This window comes from Cavia porcellus, unplaced genomic scaffold (assembly GCF_034190915.1).
Source record: "Cavia porcellus strain 051 isolate PalLab524CR breed Dunkin Hartley unplaced genomic scaffold, mCavPor4.1 scaffold_43, whole genome shotgun sequence".
Taxonomy (NCBI): Eukaryota; Metazoa; Chordata; class Mammalia; order Rodentia; family Caviidae; genus Cavia; species Cavia porcellus.
In genome coordinates, this window is record NW_026947526.1 from 3,648,273 (window position 1) to 3,663,579 (window position 15,307).

Consider the following 15,307-nt stretch of genomic DNA (forward strand, 5'->3'; position numbering starts at 1 on the left):
CCAATGAAGAGGAATTGAAGATTGTGTCACAGGCTCCGATGGCTCTGGGCATGTCTGCAGTCCTCAGTAGCACTACAGTGAAGTGTCTGGGGGGGACCCCTCCCACAAGACATGGACCACAAGTGAGGTGGACATAGGAGAGCTGTGTGGAGCATGATGTGCCTGGCTGCTGGAGGGAACCCTGCCCTGGTCCCAGGTCCCAGAGGTGCAGGTAAGACTCAGAACAGCACTCTGCATGTTGTGTAAATAAACTGACCCTTTAGGAGACATGGAAATAATACTCCGGGGAGGGGTCTCCTATGGCAGAGGGGACATCTCATGCATACAGTTTCTTAACTGCAAAAGAAAATCTCCCAGTTAATGCTGCATGCACATGACTTCCCCTTTGTATTGCACTGCAGGAAGATGGACCCTGGCAGTAACCTAGAGTTACTGAGCTGCCTCAGTAAACCCAGGGCAAACCCACCACAAGATTTCATCACCCTACTGTGAGGTCTCATCAGCTCTGGCCCCTGCTTTTTGCTGCTGCTGCTGCTGCTGCTTGACAATTTCAAGGTGATTCCTATCTGCACAAGCCATCTCCACCTCTCTCAGCTTATGGCTGCCAGGGTGTGGATCAGAATATGCATTTACATAATATCCCATCATGATTTCAGGAGGGGTGGCAGCCTCTTCTCTACTGGAAATTATTTTTCAAGTTTGGGCATAAGAAACCTTATACTATTTGCATAGCCATTTGAGAGGAAATGACATTATTTGGAAAAATGTAGGGCACACATTTTGTCAGTGGAAGATTCAGTTGCTACTGAAGCCTATAGTTCGGGGGTAAAAAGACATTAGGTAGGGTTTGCTCTACAAGATGCTACAAGGGACAGAAATGTCCCCAAGTTCAAGTTCTGCTTTGCTTCCCTCATTCTACCAAGCTGCAGAGTGGATTCTGAGCATCCAAACATCTAGGGTTTGAACTGCAGTGCAAATATGTAAAACCCCAGACAACTGAGGAGTAAAAACTGAAGAAAAGCTTTTTGGCAAAATGCAGTTTTAAATACATGCTTAAATAATTTAAGAAACCCAAAAACAACAACAACAACAACAAAAAAAAAAAAAAACAAGAAAGAAAGAAAGAGAAAAGGTAATGCTAATGCTGTGTTTTGTTCTAATGCTCCAGCCACAGTCAGAAAGGAGAGGAGCAAAATTTGCAGACTGGAAGGGTCACTGTGGGAAATGCACTTGGCCTAGGAGGCTGAGGGTGTGTTAGATCCACTATGAGAGCACCAACCAGGGCAGTATCAGGCACCTGGTGGAAGCAGAGGCCGGGACCCAGTCACTGAGGCCCCTACGGCTGAGGTGGGAGAGTCTTTCCTCCATCCTGGGGGTTCTTCCCTCCCATGCCTGCAGGGCTGCAGCATGGATGCAGTGGGGGAAAGGCTGTAAGGCAGGCAGTGCTGGGCTCTTCTGCATGTTGCACACTCCCTGCGCCTCTGGGCAGCAGGAAAATTCAATTCCTCCTCGCTGGAAAAAGAGACTCTGAAGAAAAACTCTTGCTGTCCTCTGAGAGTCACTGGCACAGGTGAACATGGTAGCTTCTAGGGTGGGGAGGGCAGCACCTCCCCACCATGGAGGGGCTCTGCATGATCTCATGTGTTATGGTTTTAAAAATTAGTCATAAACAATGTGTTGATTTTCTGAATACCAAGAATCCTTATTCTTATGTTTGAAGTTTCTGTACTGTGCATATCCTTCATTATATATAAATGAAAATTAAATCTTCCATTCTCACTCATCTGTTCAAGAAATTAAACACTACTTATTCTTAACTAAGTTGAGCATAAGAGAAGAAATATTGAGTGGAGCACTGTCAATAATGCAGTGGAAATGGAAAATGGAAAAACCACAAAGGCTTCCCTCCCAGGATAATGGTCTGCCCTCCACTAGCTCCTCTCTCCAGTCCTTGCCTGCCATGTGTGCCTGTGTCTCTTCACTGCTGAGTGGAGAGAGGGCCAGGCCACAAGCTCTCTGTCATATCAGGGAAGACCAGGGAAATGGCCTAGGACATGGCTTCCTTTCAGCATTTTCAGTGCCTGTTAGTTTGTAATTCACTTGGCAGCTTTGTTGTGGTAAATTCATGGTTTCTAACTTTTCACACTATGAGTAAGAAGAGAATACATGTGACTGCCAATCTCATTTTTTATAATGAAGACTTAGCAGTGGAATTTCTAGGTTAAATGTATACAGGTTGAATTTCATAATCAAATATTTCATACCTGAAGTCTCCAGTTTGAGTCGGAGTCTGGAAGAGGAAGTCTAGGGGTGCTCAGATCTCTGTGGAGATCTGATGTCAGGAGAAAATGGACCAGGCAGAGGTACAGGACACCGTTGCACCAGAGGCAAGAAAGGTCCAGTTCTGGGCTTCTTGATCCACAAGTCAGCATCTCAGCAAAGAAGCACACACTGCACACTGGACAGAAGAGGGCAGGAAAGACCCTGCTGCCAGAGCTCCTACCTGCAGACCTCAGGCCCCCTGTCTCACACAGGTGAGATCTCTATGAAAAGGTCAGCCTGTTACAGAGCCCACATTGGCTGAATGTCTTCCACCCAAGCCAGATCTGAACTGCTGCATGTGGACTCATCATAGCTGTGAAGTGGGACAGGTATTTACAGTGAGCAGGTCAGGAGATGGGGACACTGCAGGCAGGCTAGGGTATGAGGCCTGAAATAAGATACGGGCACCTGACCAGCTCCAGTTTCCCCCAGCAATAGCCACCCGAGGAGAACAGTTTGCATTAAAAGACTAAGTAAATGAAAGGAGTGACTGACAAAAATACATACTACAGGGAGAGCTTGAAAATACAAAATAAATGGCGGCATCCCTAAGTAAAATGACACGTGACCTTAATGGGAATGTGGTCTCCACTGGAGTCACTGACCCACACACATCAGGAGCAAACACACTGATGAACAGAGGAAAAAATAACATAGGAAATGGATCAACAATCAAAACTGATTAATACCAACAACAAAAGCCAGGCTAAGATAAATGTCCCTCAAAAATTTTTCAAATGTGTAATAAAGAATAAGTAGTAATCATTTTTGGATTCTTCCAGGAAATTTACCAGAACATGGAAAAGTGAAGCACCACAATCAACACCAAGATCAATCCCAGTGCTGCAGGAATGGTTCCACTGCAAAAACCATTCAGTGTCACTTGTCTCTTTCACAGAATGGGGCACAGCTAACCCCTCAATAGACTTGGAAAAATAGCTTTCAAAAATTCCAAAGTTGAACATTCTGTCATGGGAAGAACTACTCACACACACCATGTGTAGGAAGAATGGGCCTCAGTGCAGCATAGGCTATGCAGGTATGATGATCTTTATTATGAGAAGTCCATCCCTGACATGGTGCTCAGAGGCAGACAAACTGCAAGATTTTCTACTCAGATCAGGAACAAGACAAGACTTGCAAATCTTTTCAACATAATATTTGAAGTCCTAACCCTAGAATTTAGTTAAGAATAACAAAGCAATGCCTTTCAAATCAGAAAGTAAGAATTAAGAGTTGGCTCTGTTTCCTGAGGACACAACCTTGCATATAAGAAACTTAAAACTCCACTGAAAACCTTTTAGGGTTAAATTTATAAATCACTTAAATTGTGAGATACAAGATCCACATGTCCTAATCAATTCATTTTTATGCACTTCATACAAACTGTAGCCTCAAATACATAGAACACAATTTATTGCATAATTCATCAAAAAGAGTTAATGCTTAGGAAAAAATTAACCAAACTCACCTTTCCTTTAAAAACTGTAGAAACTGATGCAATGAGTGAAATGGCACTAACAGAAGAAAAGACACACTGTGATGGTGGATGGGAAGAATTCATGTTGTTACAATGTTCAGGATACCCAGAGCAACCAGCTGTTTCAGTGCCATTCATGTCAAAGTATCACTAATACTTTCCTAGAAAAAAAAAATGAAAATTCACAAGGAATTACAAAGAGTCATCCTACAGCCTAGGAAAGAACATTAAAAGGAAAGGCATCAAAATACCTGGTTTCCAGGTATATTGTAAATTGAAGGCAGTCAAAGGATCTTATACTGCAAGAACAGGACGGCAGATTAAAATGCATAGCCCAGAGACAAACCAATTCATAGTCACCAGGAATTTTGTTTTATTTCTTCTTTCCTTTCCTGTCTGTTCCCACATGTTTATTTTCTTTTTCTGGTCAGGGTCTCCCTGTGTCATTGTGGCCTGAGCTGAACTCAGAGTGTGTTGCAGTCTTGTGTGGAAATCCCAGGAATCCTGCTGCCTCAGTGGCCTGAGTTCTGACATTGCAGGCATTTTCACCATTCCTTGCTCATCAAATGAGTTTTTAACAACACTATAATGAGACCAGGTCTGGTGTGTGGCTTGTAATGCCAGCTGCCTGGAAGGCTGAGGCAGAAATATCACAAATTCAAGGATAGACCCACCAACTTAGCAACTTATTGAGAAACTCCTGAAAAAAAAGGAAGATTTTTAAAAGTGGAAGGTAATGGAGCTAAATGCAAAAGATCTGTACTCAATCTCTAGAAACTGAATGAAAAACCAAAACCATAACCAAAACAAAACCTTGGAAAGTAGAATGGGAGGGTAAATGTTTTACACTGGCCTGGATTTCTGGAGGGCAGTGTGCCCCAAGTAGCCTTAACTTTCACACCTTCCTTGGAATTTGATGTCAATCATTAATTTCCATGAGGGACCAGAGAAACAGAGAATGTGTTTCAAGGACACCAAGCCTCAGTCCCAGTGCAGAAGTCATTTGAAGTGATCTCCTGAAGCGCATGCTGACCACAGTTGGAAAAGCAGAGAATCCACAACCATTGTTAATGTGATTTTCAGTCCTACTCACTGAAAGAAAGTACAGGTTAGTAAGGTGGCAGATAGCTTAACTAGATTGACTCTTTCTGCAAAGTGTCTAAAGAGCAAGGCTGAAACTTTTACTACACAAATACACAAAATTACTGCCAATTACCAACTCAGGATAATGTATGTATACGTATATTCCCAGCTGTCTGGGAGGGAGAGGAAGAATGATGAAGGGTTTAAACTTAGCCTGGAATACTCAGGAAATTAGTGAGACCATGGGTCAAAATTTGTAAAAAAGCTAAATATTTTACAAATGTATGATAATATTGATCATTAAGAAATCATAGGGCAAGGTACATTAACCACTACTATTCTACAATCATTTTTATGTTTCCATAGACTTAAAAAGAGTATCCTTTTAAGGTCCTTATTACTATTTAAAAAATAGAAATCCCTTCATCAAATTCTGGTTCTAAATATAAATTTAGGAAAGTACAAAAACAATGATCATGATGTTCTTACAGAGGTAGCCAAATCCTTAGAGGGTATATTCAGTAGGGTATCTGTAGTCATCTCAGTAAAACATTCAAAAACATTGAAACAAAGCAAGTAGATCAATCTCTACATGATGGTAAACCTTATGCTAGGTGTGCTGACTGAAGTACACTTGCAAGAAACCTCACAAATATTTATATTTTGAATTCATAGGCGATTTTTGAAATTTTATTTAAAAATTTTTTTCTCTTATTCTTTCTTTCTTTTTTTCTTTCTTTTATGCTTTGTTTTGAGATAGGGTTCTGCTATGCAGTTCAGGCTAGACTTGATCTTCCCTTGTAGTCCAAGATGACCTCAAATTCCCAACAATCCATCTGCCTTCAGAGTACTGGAATGACAGGTGTGCACCAACAACCCTGACTGTGTTTTCCTTTTTAAATTTTCTCCAAAACAAAACTACAGAGTTATGTGATATTATTTTATTTTCTCAAGTTGATTATACAAAATTAAATCAGAAAGCACTGAAAATACACTGAGGGTGTTTCAAAATCCTCACCAAAAAATAACATAATGTAACATAAAATAGCATAGCATAGTATAGCATAAGAAAACAAAACAAAACAAAAAGCAACCACCTAACTCGGCTTTAAACAACTGCTTCAAAGACACTTTAAGAATTTCTGAGTTGGCCATACACCAGCAATATGATTCAGTAATTTCATATTTAAGTACTTTTTCTTGAAAATAAAAGCCCGTATCCACTCAAACCTGTGTTAAAAAATGGCTGTGGCAGGTGAATTTCAAGTGCCGACCATGGAATAGAACAAAGGGCCAACAGCAGATGGGTGACAGGTCACGAAGAAGTCACACGTGGTTGGTTCAGCCCGATATTAGTGGTTTGTGGCATCAGAGGGTGAGTCCAGGACTGAGACACTGCTTGGATGAGACCAACCAAAGAGCATCACAACTGAACAGGCACAGTGCCATCACCTCTAGGAAAGGCAAACTACCCAGCAGGGACACAAAGCCAATGGTCTGTTTGGGATGCGAGGACAGGAAGTGATAGCTGTAGGTAGGAGACAAGTTTGCCAGGAGTGATACACATATGTCCTTCATCAGCATGGAGTGATGATGTCCACAGCCTGGCAAAGCCTCCTCTTGCACTCACCACCTGCTGTTTCCCCTCACAGGATGTCAGAGTACAGAGCACTACAGTGTGTGGTTGAGGTAAACATCTAAGGATGAGTAAGTAATCATTCATAGGCACGTGAGAGTAAAACTTGCTATGAATCCTCCTTCCCTGGACAGACAGGGGTTATAACATGAAACATTCACATCCTTAAAAAAATTATTATGTGTGTTCTAGGAGCATCTCCATGCTCACTATTGGAATTGAAATGAAACTATCATAAGCCCAGAAAAGAAAGTCCTCGGAAAATGTGACAGATCTGTCAGTGAAGACAGTGAACAACTCATACTCAGAGAGAATGGACACTTTGGATGGAAATGTGTGCTTGGCACAATGCCTGCCACATCTGAAGCATCTACATGTTTGCTGCATTAAAAACTTCAAAGTGTAAAACCACACACAGTTTTCTAGTTTTTCACTTTGCTGTTTCTAAGGTGAATACAGATTTGTTCCACAATAAAAAGACAAGGGTCATCAGAGGGGGAGGCCCAGCTATGGACACCAGCCTGTGACCTCATTTCTTTGGCAACAGGCCTTAACAGAACTCTGAAGGCTCTGGTCACGAGGCACCTTGGTGTGGCGACAGCCTTCACAGGCACATAGCTCAATAGAGTGACCAGTGTATATGCTGTGCTGCTTTCCCATGCCTAGAAGCCTCAGCCGGACCCCACATGAGAAAATCACCTGGGAATAAGTGAAAGGATGGTTCACTTGGCCCAGATGCTTCAGGATGCTCTCAGAGAACTGCCCAACAGACAAGTCAGCACTGGGCAGGGCTCACTGGCCCAAGGCCCCTGGTGCCCAGACATAAGAGGGACCCCAGGACAGATGTCCCTAGGCTTGGCCACCAGCCACTCAGATATACTGAATCCAGACATGTCTCTTTAGGCCTGGCCACCACTGTGAGTCCCCCTAAACAATTCCTGCCTAGGTCATCAGTCTGAGGGAGGTTGAGGAGAGGCACTGAGGGCAGATTCTCCTGGGTAGGGGCAGGTACTGGGAATCTCTGAGCATGGGTCACTGTCATGTTCTTACCCACAGAACAAGGCTGGCAGAAGGAAAAGGGCAGTGCCCATGTTTATCCACAGCCTCCATAAACATCTCCTATGGTTCTGGGTAGAAGTCTGGGACAGAGCTGTCTGTCTTTGAGGAACATAAGATTATCTAGATTAACAACATAAAACCTGTGGTGTCTCAGAGCCTCAGGCTTCCTCCAGGCTGCTGGGCACTGCTGCTACAGTGCTGCACACAGACCATTGGCCTGGAGCTCTTCCCTGGGCCCTGTGTGCCATGTCCCTGCTCCAGATACTGGGACCCACAATTACAATAGGTATGGGCTCCGGTGCAGGGTGTGTGAGCAGAAGGGACTGTAAGGAGGCCCACAGATGACTGAGAGGAACTTTGGGCACATCGCTCCAGGGCTTGTCAAACACTGGGTCCATAGTCCTGCTACCAAGGAAGCTGGACTCCCAGTGCTCAGCTACCATATCCTCTCTACTCAGTCTCTACCTTGTCACAGACAAGATCACTCTCCACATGTTGGTAGAAGCAGGAGAAAGGGACATAGAAACAAAGTCACTTCATTTATTGTCATGATTGAATTCTACCATTGCACCTCATTGTCAGTCCTGGGCCTGGTGTCCATGGACCATTAGCTGGCTGTCTTTCCACCCTGTCTCAAGCTCTTACATATCATCACCTCATCAGAGATGTGTTCACCTCAAACGTCAGTCCACTCTGTTGATTTATCTGGCACTTGTGTTACAGAATTTTTTTCAGGCACCGCAGTTCCTATTGCAGGAGCCTCTGGGCTAAATGAGAACAAGAGAGCAGTGAACACAGCTGCTCACCTTCCATGGCTATGGAAGAGGAACTTAATTCCTTCATGGGACATTTCATCAGAAACCTGAGGAGCATTCTGTGGGCCTCATTAGTGAACTTGGACATCCAGAATGAGCCTCTGTTTTCTCATGTCTAAAATGGGGACCATCTTATTACTCATAGTTTTGTTCATGCATAGAGTTCTATTCAGCCTCTCCTCTATCAAGGTGAACTGAGCATGCTAGTATTCCTAAGTGTCCCTCATGAAAGATAACTTTCAATATGAAATTCCCCTTTCTGTTGGGGTCCTCCTGTGAGCCTTGTACCATGAAGCCCTGTGGACCATTTAGAGTGTGGGCTTTTCTTCAGCCCCAAACCCCCGAGATGCCATGTGCAGGACATCAATTCCATGTCTCCCCACTATCTCACCACAGATGGGAACTCAGTCACCAGAGAACCTGGCAGAGGTCTGTATGGCAAGCCTGGTGCAGGCAGATGGGCCTCACAGCCTGAGGAAGCCTCTGGAGCCAGCTTTCCTGGACAGCTGGCCCAGCTCCAGCCACTTCTCTCTGGACTTTTCTAGGGCTGAATTCTCAGCCCCAGAGGCACCAAAGCTGAGGTGAGTTCTTACCTTAGCAGCCCAGAGAGACTTGACCACCTGCGGATTCAGGTCCTGGTCATGTACAAGGGACTCACTCAACCCCAGTTTTCAATACTGAATGGTGGTGTGCTGAGTGGATCAAGACATCAGGGTTCACTGAGGATGAAATGGGGGTTCCACAGTAAGTGCTTAGCTGTGGCCTTGGCTATTGTAGAGGCTGTGCTGAAGACCTATTTTAGAGGCTGTGCTGATTCCCATGGATGATCTTCTATCCCTCTCACTGACCAACACTTGGGGGAAGCAGTTCTTTTCATTGGAAAGGAGACTGGAGATTCACTGTCTGGGCTTCAGGGATTGTTCAAAGCAGGAAATCTTGAGTATAGCAAAGCATCCATGGTTATCAGATGTCATGAAAGACAAGTGTAATCAACCCACAAATGTACATGAAGACACACTGTGTGCAGACATTTTTCTGGGTATTGACCATAATCCTGTAATCAGAGCAGGTGCAACAACTGCCTTTTGAGTTTTGATGTTCTTTGGAGTCCAGAGTCACCCTTGGCAACAGAACAGATACTGCTCACCTCAAGGCCATTGTTTTGGTCCCCACGTCTCCCAGATGAGGGTATAGACCATGCTCAAGGAGTTATACAGAGGCAAAGAGAACTGGACAATAGATCACTGCCTGAGCTAGAGATGGCAGAGAGGCAGGAGAGACACCAACTTACTCCTCACCTATCAGATATTCATGGAGTGGCAGCCCTGAGCCCTTGAGTGCAAAGACAGGGAAGGTTCCAGTTCTCACCTTCACCAAGCTGACCTGCACTGGGGAAGGGCAGGGAAGCACTGTCAGGCTTCCCTGAAGAAAGTAGACATGTGATACAACTAAGCAAGGGCTCCCTCCCATGGAGACTTCTTTCAGCCACTAAGGTCTCCTTAGGCCTATACTGCCTCACTGTGGGTGGGAGAGGGTGTGGCTGGATCCTGTACAGCCTGGGCAGGAGGCTCATACAACCTCCCTACAGGTGAGTTATGCATGTAGTGCTGGAGGAAAGACCAGGCCTCTCACTCTGCTCCTTTCTTCCCTGTACCAGGTCCACCTCTTCTGTGCTTGACTCTGCATTGGAACTCTACTCACATGTGGATCCCCAGGCTGAGCTTCTCCTAGACCAGCTAGAGACTCCTGAACCCCCCAAGGCTGAGACCCTAGGGTAAGTAACCCTGGGATGTGGGATGTGGGCTTGTGGGAGGGGATGGGCCTTGGAACTCAGCAAAGCACACAGATGCTGGGGACCAAGGAGCATGAGACTCTCAGCAGTCAGTGGGAGGATGTAATCTACAACTGTGTTGCTTGGGCTATGTTGGTGCACATGGCTCCCTCTGACAGCCAGTGGGAAGGTTTTGCCCCAAGAAACCCATCGACAGTTGGTTATCTTTTCTCTTCTTGGAACTGTTGAGCCAGTTTCAGGCCATGCAGAACTTGAACCTGCTGACCTTGTGCCAGCTCTACCTGCAGCTCCCTCACAAGCTCTGGCCCCACAGCAAGAGCAGGCACCTGGATTCCCTTGTCCACCAGCTACAGAGCTGGACCTCCTGGTGGCTCCACAGCAGGGCTTTTTTCTTGAACTCTACCTCCTTGCAGCTCTTGACCCAGACCTGCCATTCCCATCTCTTCCAGATTTATTTATCATTCTATTCACTGCTACTCTTATTTCCCAGAGATATGTGTTAGAACAAATATAAATAAAATGTAAGATTTTAGTATGGTTTAAAGTAATCAGTGCATTCTCAATGTTGTGCAAATTTCACCACTGTTCAATTCCAGAATATATTCTTCAAATTTTTTTACCCAAAGGTGTTTTCTTTTCTTTCCCCTTCTGCTCTGTCCGAACCCCAACTGATCTTACATCCTCATAATTAATCTATGTTACATTTCCCACAGGAAAGTGCCCCTTACCTCTGTATATCTGCTGTCTTGGCCCACATCAAGTTTTCTTTGGCCAGAGAATGTTGGCAGTGACTTTTTAGGCTTAGAGTTAGGATTACGGTTCAGGTTAGTGTAAGGGTTAGGGTTGGGCTAAGCTCCCAAATATTACATCATTGCCCATTGCATTGATATAAAGAAAAGAAAATCCAGACAAAGCAGCACCTTGTGCTCACCATGTCTTGTCCCTGAGATGTATGCTCAGTGCAGGCAACTTTGAGAACAGTCACTGGTCGATGGATTGTACCATTATACACAAAGTAGGGCCTAATTTCCATTCTACATATCATATGAGCCATAGACCTATAACCAACATAAACAGTATACACTGTAAATAGGTACTAATAAAGTATACAATGATTTATAAACCAAACACAAAGCAAGAAAATCCACTTCTGACATGTGGGAAAAAAAGAGCAACAGATGAGAAGCCTGACACAGGAAAGATGCACTCTAGCTGGCAAGCAATGGGTGCTTCATGCAGATGCAAACCTGAAGAGCAAAGCATGAGCTTTAAGTCCTTGGTAATGGAGTCTCTGGCACCAATCTTACTATCATAGGAACATGTACTTTTATACTTTGCTCTATGCCCAACCTAACATAGACACATAGAAATCTAGATGTGTGCTGGCTGCCCGAGATCCCCAGAAGCAGTTCATTCTTGGGGAGACAAGTGAACCCACACTGCCAAAAGCTGGTGATGACTGAGTCATGGAACAGAAAGTGAAAACCAAATGCAGACAAATCTGGAGGAGCCCTCAGTGTGGCTCCCAAGCCCTGTCTCTGTAGCTCTGCTCAGACTCCTCATTTCTAGCAAAGCAATCAAAACTGCTGTCTCCTCTCTGGCCTCAGGATACAGGCTCAGAAGTGGGTCTAACAGTGACAGCTGAAAGTGCCCCTTACCTCTGTATATCTGCTGTCTTGGAGGAGAAAGCCCCTTATCTTCCTCTACCTTTCTCTCCTGCCTCTCCCACCAAGTTTTGAAGGCTGAGCTAGTGCCAGGCAGTCTGGGTGGAGAAGATTAGCAGAGCCTTCAACATTCTTTTATCAGCATACTTTTTATATATGACATACTTTGTCATACACACACAGCTTGAGAACAGTCACTGGTTGACAGATTGTACCATTATGCACAAGGTAGGGCCTAATTTCCATTCCACCCATCACATGTGCCATGGACCTATCATCAAAATAATCAGTAAACACTGTAAACAGCTATTAATAAAAATATACTAATAAAAAATAATTAAGGATCTCATGATGAGTTGTGAGACAGAAAGATTTAGCAAAAAGTGACAGTTACCTGGAAGGAACTTTGCACTGTACACCAAGACCCTAGCATCAATATGGTGGGGAAGGAAATATATGGGATTCTCACCCCACTCTGCAGCCACTCAGACCTCAGCCGGCCCATTGTGCATCTCAAGGATGTTTGCCTCCTCCCACTACACTTGGGTAAAGCCTCCCTGACACCTGGACCTGAACACTAGGTATTTGCCTCTGGAGTCAATGGCAGAAAAGTGAGAACACAGCAGCACCTGGCAACTAGCAGGCAAGACAGAAATGGCAATGGCCATGACCACCTTACCTGAGAGTCAGTCCCTGAGACAGTGGCACGTTATACACATGTAAGCCTTGGGCCATCTCCTGTCTGGGTGCTGTTCACTCCTGAAAGAACCAGAGACATACTAGTAGCAGAGTGATGACACTGCCAGGCCTTATAACACAGTCAGTTGGTCTTGGGAAAGGACAGAGACTCATGGTAACAGTGGGGCGGAATTTGTCCCCAGACACAGTTGGGCTTGGGCATCCTTATTTCCCTCCCTTCCAATGTGTGGTCCAGATCTTTGGTCCCTGCTTCAAAGTCTGGTGCACTAAGCCTTTAGTCCCTGGCCAGATCCAATTCTGCCCACCCCACAGGAGCCATTTCAAAGTTACTGTTTCTACCTCGATTCGGCCAGATAGGAGTATCTGCATTTGTCTCCCCACATATCCAGATACGCATGCATCACATGGTAACCCAATGCTTAGGTCAGCTCCTTAGATGCTCCACTGATAGGGGTTTTCAGACTGACCTTGAGACCTAAATTCTAAGCACCATGTTCTAAGAAGAACTTCTAGATCTGGGAACCAACATTAGGGGCTCATAGTAACCTCAATCCTAGGCCCTGGACCAAGCACAACACAGGATGGATTAAGCTTGCTCTAAGTGATAACCCATCAGCCATACCTGTGGGTACAGGATTCTCTCTGGGACAAAAAGGGATGGAAGGGGCACAGAGCAGCCCCCAGGCCAACCAGGGTTAGCACAAGCCTAGCTGTGTGCTCTTAGGAGAATGATATATAACAGGAGGAGGGATGGATGCCTGAGGAATTAGGGAATAGAAGATGGAAGAGCAGAAAAAGGCCCCAAGTTTCTCAATGATGGACACCTGATTTTGTCAACCACCATACCTTTTGGGTGACAGCAGAGAACAGTGACATCTAGACTTTGGGCAGCTACACATGCAGTGCCTCCTCCTTTGATTCCATTCAAAGTTCCAAGGAAGATTGGAGTGGAAAAGGAGGGTAGAAAAAGTCTGGCAGGGGAACCACAAAAGAATTAGTGTGGAAGGATGTCTTGAGCAGGTGGCAGTGGTATACACTCTGCGTTGCCCCATTTGGCTGCCAGACACAGCCAGTGTCCACTGCCACCCTGACTCAATACCACCAGTCAGGGATCTCCCTAATTCATTCAAGAGGGCCATCCCGATGCCCTGACAGGCACTGAGGTCCATACACAGAGAAGGGCTGCCTACCTCTGTGGGATCCAGCACCTGCTCCTGCCCTTGTTCTGTGCACTTTCTCAGTGTGATCAGCTCCAAGATGGTACAATATGTTGAGAATAGATGGCTTGCAGAGTCCATGGGGAGCCACCTTCAGGAGGGGTTGTGCTAGACATGTGTTGTCACTACCATGCCTTAATGCTGTGCCTGGTTTTAACACACTATAACACATAGAAAAAGTGAGTCCCCACGGGTTCAGGGATCAAGGGAGGCTAAGATATTCTGGTAAGAAGCTCCATTGTGTGAGAGTGGGGCCAACAGACACTATTGTCCTTGGCCTCCAGCCTGGGACTGACTCACCTGAGACCATGCTCCAACCAGTCTGCTGGAGAACTGCATGTCTGCTCTTTGGGGAGCTACGTTCCAGGTCCAGGTCAGAACATTTGAGAACTTTAATGCCTTGTGGGGTACAGAGTAGGTATGGAAGTGGGGCAAATGTCTATCACATAGATCAAGAAATGATCTCCAAGGCACAGGCATGAAACTCGATCTCTTTTTAAAGTTGTACCCCACAGAGATTTGTGCCTCAGGATGTGATGAATGCCTTGGAACAGGGCACAGGGGCTGTTAATCACACACAACTTTAGTATTGTGGGGTATTAAAGTTCCCTGTGTCTGTGGTATGGGATTTTCTCAGAGTTAGGGAGGTGAATGGGTATTTTAGTGGGTAAGATGCCCAGAGAAAATAAACCACCTGAGCCAACATTAGCAATAGCAGTAAGCAAGTGTCTCTCTCTATATATATCTCCATCTGTATCAGGGAATGCATTCTTGTGTACTGTTACAAGCTTCAGCATATCCATGGCTGTCTATGATAAGTCATGCTTATAGAATTGTGTTCATGCTGTTCATATGCTAATTAATTAGGTGAGGTCCATACATGTCCTCAAAGTCTTTGGGGCTGAAGCACTGTGAAGTGGTTTCCCATATTCCACCAATTGAAAGATGAGGGAAAATGTGTTTATTGTAAGTGACCCCTAGGGTGGACTCATGCACACAAAGACCACAACAACAATAAATGTAAAGCATAATACCACTAATCCCACCACAGTGCAGCTTATGGCCATGCAGAGTCAGGTGGATCCCAAGGATTCCCATCACTGCATGAGCAGATCCTGCTGCAAGGCCTGGAGGGTAGAGAATACCAGATTCATTTCTTTTTTAAAAAATTTTTTATTTAAAGAAAGAAAAGAAAATGAAAAGAAACAAAATAGAAAAAAAAGTAGAATAGAGAAATTTTTAAAATTTAACATCATAAAACCATTGGATGATACATTATATATTGTCACCTTAAAAATAGTTGTTAAAGTTACAAAAACAAAGTGTAAAAAGTGGCTAACTACTTAAACATAGGCAGTACAAACCCTTCTTTTCAATATCTCACAGAAATGTAGTAATATGGGCATCTATCTTACACATTATACATATCATTATTTCCTTTAGAACACTATTTTCCCTTTCTCCTTTGCAATATTTTATACTTTTTGGATCTCATTACTTGGTCAGTTTTTTTTTTTATTACTTTTAACACCATAGAGAT

At 44.5% G+C, this 15,307-nt stretch overlaps 1 long non-coding RNA gene across 3 annotated transcripts; it reads right to left on the bottom strand.

The window, feature by feature from the left end:
* Window positions 1-3,791: 3,791 nt before the first annotated feature.
* On the bottom strand, window positions 3,792-14,941 carry LOC134474932 (uncharacterized). Of its 3 annotated transcripts, none has more exons than XR_010045865.1 (5): window positions 14,802-14,941; window positions 13,741-13,928; window positions 13,397-13,521; window positions 12,531-12,610; window positions 3,792-3,963 (listed from the first exon to the last, which is right to left on the bottom strand). It is a non-coding gene; the product is annotated as an uncharacterized LOC134474932 (long non-coding RNA). The 3 variants fall into 3 exon arrangements; XR_010045866.1 differs by lacking the exon at window positions 14,802-14,941 and adding an exon at window positions 14,068-14,766; XR_010045864.1 differs by lacking the exon at window positions 14,802-14,941 and having other exon boundaries at window positions 13,741-14,758.
* Between the last annotated feature and the right edge of the window lie 366 nt (window positions 14,942-15,307).